Raw genomic sequence first — 7,330 nt, forward strand, 5'->3', positions numbered from 1 at the left:
TTAAATTCATTTGCCCTGTGATGTGAATAGTATTTTTTTCCTAAAAAACTAGTATATAGTGAATTAAATTCACTCGCACTATAATATCAATTTTATACCTGATAATATTTTATCTAATTTTATTACACGCTCAAAATATTATGAAAACGGTAGTTTTTATCGGATAAATTTTGTACATAATAGAATTATAAATAGTTTAATGGAATAATAAAAAATATTTTATATAAAGTATTATTTATTTCATGATGTAATAGGAGTGATTAATTCTATAATATTTAAATTTAAAACTATCAATATTAATATATATTTTTTAAAATTATTTTATAACCTTAATTTCAAAAGCATTTTTAACCAAATACATTAAATTATTTTTTCTTCAACCTCAATTTTAACCATAGTTTTAACCAAATATCTATTTTTTCAAATCAACCTCAATCAAAAGTATTTTTTATAAAAACAACTTTTTTTAAATTATAATTACAACAGTTATCGCAATACCAAGCACACTCTACATGTAAAGGTTTGACAACTCTATATTAAGTGATTATTCTGGAATTGCTTGGTTACATCTTCAGATGGAAGATACTTAAGAATAAAAACTTGATTAATTAAAAACATGAAAAAGAGAGTCTTTAAGACAGTTTTAGAATTACTTTTTTGTAATCAAACGCTACGTAATTATTTTTTTCTTTTCAACTAAAAAGCTAATCTTGAAAAATCGAGAGTTTTCTAGCTTTTCTCTTTATATTACCCATAACTTTTGTGCCATTACGGCCAAAATTCCATGGCTCAAGCTCTAAGTTAAACATGCACTAGATTGTAAAATCTAATTAATTGGGGATATATAAATAAATAAATCTATGTCAGTAAGGTTATTATAAAAAAAATCAATTTAATTGCAACTTTTTTTTTATTATTATTATTCTTACAATTCAATCTCCATTCTCCTGAAAATAAGTAACTCTTAACATTCTTTAGTATGGAAATATAGTTAACATTCTTAACAATAATAAAAATAGTAATACAAATTAAATTGATTAAATAAAATTAAAGAAGAAAAAAAATATGTAAGGCTGCATATATTAAAAATATTATTTTCAAAAATAAATTTCATACATACAAAAAAATAAAACAAATATAGATAAAAAAACTCTTTCAATCTAAATACATAACTAAAAAAATAATTATTATTTAAAAAAGACTCTTCAAACAAAATAAAAAAGAAAAAGGATACTATTTAAATATATATTAAAAACAATTAGAGAAGAAAACCAAAAAAAACTAATTAATTTCAAAAAATAATTAGAAAAAAAATGAGAGCAAAGGTCAAGCATAAAACAACAGAATTACAAGGAAACAAAAAACAAACAAAGTTCAGGCTAGTTTGTTTGATCTACTTTTTTTTAGGGTTTGTGCACCTAGATATTTAATTATTTTGTTTGTAATTGGAATAGATGACATGTTATGAGCCTTGAATATTTTTGAAAAAAAAAATCAACATTTGATTTATATAGATTTCGACCAATGTGATGGGCAAAAAAATTGAAGTTTAGTTGTTTTTATCCAAAAACATATTTTAAACCCATTCTTTTATCCTAAACTCTTACAAAAAAAAGGGCAATAACATGATAAATCTATTTATAACCTAAAAAACTCAAACAAATACCATAAAAATCAAAATCAACTTGACTCTTAGAAAAAAAAGGCAATAACATGATAAATCTATTTATAACCTAAAAAACTCAAACAAATACCATAAAAATCAAAATCAACTTGACTCTTAGAAAAAAAAAACAATAACATGATAAATCTATTTATAACCTAAAAAACTCAAAACAATACCATAAAAATCAAAATCAACTTGAAAAAAAAATCAGAGTTTAAATTTTTTTTTATGAACTTTAAAGGTAAAACAACACCTAATATGAACCCCCTCATCAAATGAAACAATCTAACATAAATATTATCTATTATGGTTGTGTAAATCAGTGTTAATAACGCTTTTCTTTCTTTACCACTTGAATTTGATAACCTCTTTTACTCATATCCCAATCCTGAACTAAAAAATAACAAAAATAATTTTTTGCACTAAAATTTAATTAGAAACATACTAAGGCATCAAAATTATATAATTCATGTGATTTTTAAAATTCAAGAACCAGAGTATGTATTTTACAAAACTTATAGCAAGCCACATATGTTTGATGTTTGTTTTTTTGTCCATCTTCTTTCAATTTCATTTTTTTATAACAAATCAGCATCAATTAGTTTTTAATTAGAACTAAATCACTAAAAAAAAATTAAAGATCAAATTAAAAAAATATAAATAGCTTGAATGGTCCATTCACAGTAACATGTGAGAGGATGAATAATAGATTTTTATATAATAAAAAACTCATATCTTTTAGAATCATACTTGACTAACTATCACGAGATAACTATTGTTTTCCAATAAAATAAACCATATAAGCAATTTAGAATCATGCGTGTTGAAAAAAAAAAACAAGTCATGAACAATAATTGAAGATAAAAATAGAAAAAGATGATAGACATACATAAATCAAAATATTGAACATTGCAACATAAAGCTTTGATCTAATTGCACTTTTTTGGTTATTCGGATAATTTATTTATATTGTTTTTATTTTTTACATGAATAATTTTTTTTTATGAAATAAAAAAATATTTACTACATGTGTTGTCTTGTGTGGTGTTTTTTTTTCTTTTTATTTTATTCAATCAATTTATATTTATATTTATAATATTAATTATTTAAATAAAATTTATTTAATAAAGAAATTTAACAAACAAAAGCAATGTAAATATCCTGTCTTTCAAAATTAAATATCTTAATTTTTATCTATTTATCAATTTTTTAAATTTTATTTTCAGATATTGTTAATGATTATTTATTTACTCATTTTTATATAGTTTTAAATTTTTTTATTATATATATGCATATATATATATATTTTTATTTTTATTGAATTTAATTTTTTTAAACTACAAAAATATATAAATTGTTTATTTTTATTGAATTTAAATTTTTTAAACTACAAAAATATATAAATTGTTTCTGCACATATGTGTGTGTGTATATATATTTATAAAAAATAAAAATATTAACCTATATAAAAAAGTATAATTTACCTAGTTAAATTTTAAATTTATTTTTTAAAAATTATTAATTTGATTTCTCTCAATTTTAAATTATAATAATTTTATATTATTATTAATTTCAAGCCTCATTCAATTGGTAAAATTAGGACGTGCGCAGACACTGGCCCGGTATTAACTAAAAAAATGAACTTGAAACAAAACCCTTCTGTTCGTCTGTTTGCTAGCCCCAAATCGATCAGTGAATCCCTTCCCAGCAGTAACAGAGAGAGATATGAGACCGATGCAGGTAGACTTCTTCGCAGACAGGGAGGAGCAAGGATCGACTGTGGCGATGGACGCGGATGACGTGGACACACCGGAGATGTTCGGGGAGGGAGTCATCAACACGGAAAACAAGCTCGCCGACGCCGATTTCTTCAACTTTTTCGAAGACGATTTCGACGACTCCGACATCAACTAATCTGACCCTCCTTGTACCCGCTTACCGTGGCCTGGCTTTTTATAGCTTTTGAACATTGGAGAGTGGAGAGGGAAAGAAACACAACTTATTTTTCTCGTGCTCTGCTTTAACTATTAATTAAATATATCTAATTGATTATTATTATTATTGATTGCTGATAAACTATAATGTATGAAATTGTGTTTGATTGCTGTAGAAGGTTTAGCAAAAAATTGGGATTTTTTGGCGGTTTATGATGATTTGGTGCAATGACTGGAGAAGGCAGGTTGTGAAGAAATTACTTTCTTTCATTTATCTTCTTTTGATTGTTTATTCTGGAGACTTGAAACAATATTTGTGTTTGATGCATGTTTTAGCTCAGGCGTGTTGAACCTGACGGCCGTATGTTGCAAACACGAGTTTTCATTTAATTCTGTTTTCTGGCCTGTAAATTAACACTTTCATCTGGCACATACTGTGCTTGAGTTTGTAGTGCTCCCGAAGTTTTATTTTTTACCACTGTGGTGCTGCTAAGGGCATTTACAAAGACCTTTATGAAGACTTTGACAATTCCTTGCATTTTTAAGTTCATTCAGCATGGCTTCTCATTTGGAAAAACAAGTGGATTTGGTGCTTGATGTGGTTAAATCTTCTTTGTTGCCCAGAAATATACAAAGAAACCAGGCTAAGCTTTTCAATATCTACATCAATAATAAGCTTAAATCAGTTATGTTCTTCTATCTGGAGTGATGAACATGAAGGTTCGAGGAGTGTGTATGTGGCTTTTGTGGAACTAGGATTATTTGGTGTCTTGATGGCATGTTGTTGAGTTTGCTAGGAATGTTTTTTTGGTGCTTTGTAATGGGTATGCAGATGTATGGGTAGTACTTGGAATTTGAGAAAATTTCCTTTTTTTATGGTAGCTATAACCTCAAGATTTATTAAAGATGTTTCTGAGTTATTCCATGTCATTTGCCAGGATATCTGATGTGTGAGGGATTGAGCAGTTCATCAGAAATATAACTCAGACGGTAATATGTTCACGTTTTGAATGCCAGTGGCGGTAGGGCTAGCTGGTGAGCTTTGTGCCATGAAGCAGGTCTTGTAGTAATTAGACTGGGTATTTAACTATTGATTGTTCGAGGCCTATTTGAAGTTTATTTTGCCCTCATCTTGTCCGCAATTCTCTGATGTGTAATGCGTTGATTTGTGCCATAGCTTAAAATTATTTCAGACAACAATTTTTCCTCTTCTTTTATACAAAACAAAGACGATTTATGATGACTGAAGCCCTTTTCTAATCCGTTGTATCCTTGGAGAACCCTTCATTCTTGGAATTAGAATTATCGAAAACTATGTTGTCAAGTCTTTTTGTCAAAGGGGGTGTCCAGAATAGTAGCTCTCTGTGAGGTGCACCAGCTAGACCTCCAACGGGCACGGCTTCACCATTAGGAGCAGGATTTGTCCACGAAAAACCAGTACACATCTTTCTGGACGAATCCTACAAGTATTCAGCGCTTGACAGGCTCTGGTAATCAATAATACAAACTGCATTTGCCGCGGCAGAGTTTAACTCTTCCTCCATTCGTGATCAAGCATCCTTGCTAGTAAGGTGTCAAGCACAGCGCTGTCTCCCGGGCCTGCATGATTTCTGGCTTGAGATTTAGCGATGTAAATGGAGCTTCGGCAACGTGTCGTATCATCAAATACGTGAAGAGTGAATCCTGTGGGCGATGAGGTTGGTGAAAACCTTCAAAAAATCATATTTTGTCTTGGATTGTTTTAGATTTTATGAACTGTTTATTACCAATATCAATAATTGCATCAATTTATAATAAGAGATGCACAGTTTCTTATTTAATAATGTTTTGTTCTCATGATCAGTGACGAGTGAACCAAGTTTGATCAGGAAATATTGTATTCAGGGATCGCAATTCATCACGAGCGTACCAGCCTTGTCCAAGGTTACGTTGGTTCACAAGATCTTGATGATTTTTTTTTATTATTATTAATATGGATATCTAGATTAGTTTTTTTGTATTTTAATTAATTTTATAGATTTTAAAATTAATTATTATATAAATTTTTAATAATTTTAAAATTTGTAGTACTGGATGTAGTAATCTATTTGAGGTGGTTCGACATCCCAAATGCTCTTGACTTGTTGGACTTTCTGAGGTTCCAGAAGCCCAAATCAATGACTTTTGTTCCAGTAAAGTACCAGACCACGTGGTGCGCCAAGGCTAAAATGAAAACCATACTAGACCACGTGGTTCGCCAAGGCTTAAATGAGCTTAACGCCACACCATGGTTTTTCGGAACATAGATACAGATATGTATAGAAGTTTATTAATAATTTAGTTTTAAATTATATTTTATTTGAAAATATATTAAAATAATATATTATTTTATTCTTAAAACATTATTTTTGATATTAAAATATTAAAAAAATCTGAAAATATATATAATTTTTTTAAAAATTTTTAAAAAATACAATTTAAACTACTTGACCCATCACCAACCTAATTTCAAATATCCAGCAAGGCTGTCACCGGGGAAAATGAAATTTGTAGCCGAATGTCGTTGTCCAAATTGAGAGTTTCGTTTCTCTGGTGGGAATGAATTGCCCTCCATGAACAGAGGACCAGAGACTGTAAATGGAGTAATGGCGCCAGAACTGCTGCTGCAGTTGTTAGCAAGTGACATTGTTTTTCTAGCCTTCATTCATTTAATCTTGCTTTATTATCAAAAGGCTTTTCTATTTCAATCAATAAAGAGAAGGCCATTACCATTTAACATAATTCAATTAAAAAAATTATCTTTCAGAGCAAGGATGATTCTATCATCTTAGAGCTGTCCAAGTTGTTGTCTTCTCAATAACTTTAAGTGTCGTTTTTTTTAGTGGTGTTGTCATCATCTTATCAAGTTAACTGCTTTTAAGGGTATTTAAAAATATACTAGTGTTATTTTTAAAATATTTTTTATTAAAATAATATTTTTTTTTTATTTTTAATATCAACAAATTAAAATAATAATAAACTCTAAAATAAAATTAATTTAAAGTAAAAAGAATCAAATTTTAATAAGACAAAAAAAGTTGAAAATCTCTTCGAAACATGATGATAACGACAGTGCCCTAGTGCATTAAAAGGAGTGTCTATTTCAATCAATAAAAAGAAGGGCCATTACCATTTAACATAATTCAATTAAAAAGAAATTTATCTTTTAGAGTAAGAATGATTGGATCATCTTATCTTATATTTGTCGGAAGTTGCTCTCTTATCAATAACTTTAAGTGTCCGTTTTTTTTTTTAGTGACGTTCTCGTCAACCTGCTAAGATAGCCGTTTTAAATTTTATTTGAAACAGTGTAATTATTTTTTAAAAAATATTGTTTATTTTAAAAAATTATTAAAATAATATATTTTTTATTTTTAATATAACTACATCAAAATAATTTAAAATATTAAGTTATAATAAAAAAATCTATTTAAAAAAAAATATAGGTTGAAAATCTCTTCCAAACATGGTAATAATAACATTGCAAGGAGGGTAAAGTCCACTTATATTTGTTCTTCCATCCGAGAAAGCCTGTGATTGTTTTTAAAATATTTTTTTATTTTTTAAAAAATTATTTTTGATATTAAAGTATCTTAAATTATTAAAAAAATATTAATTTTAAAAAAATAAAAAATTAAATCTTTTTAAAAATATTTTTAAAACACCAAAATAAACAAGAGAAAAAAAGCCAGCCAAACTCTCGATAAAAGCA

This window comes from Populus euphratica, unplaced genomic scaffold, assembly GCF_000495115.2.
Source record: "Populus euphratica unplaced genomic scaffold, PopEup_1.0 scaffold81.1, whole genome shotgun sequence".
In the NCBI taxonomy this organism is placed as follows: domain Eukaryota; kingdom Viridiplantae; phylum Streptophyta; class Magnoliopsida; order Malpighiales; family Salicaceae; genus Populus; species Populus euphratica.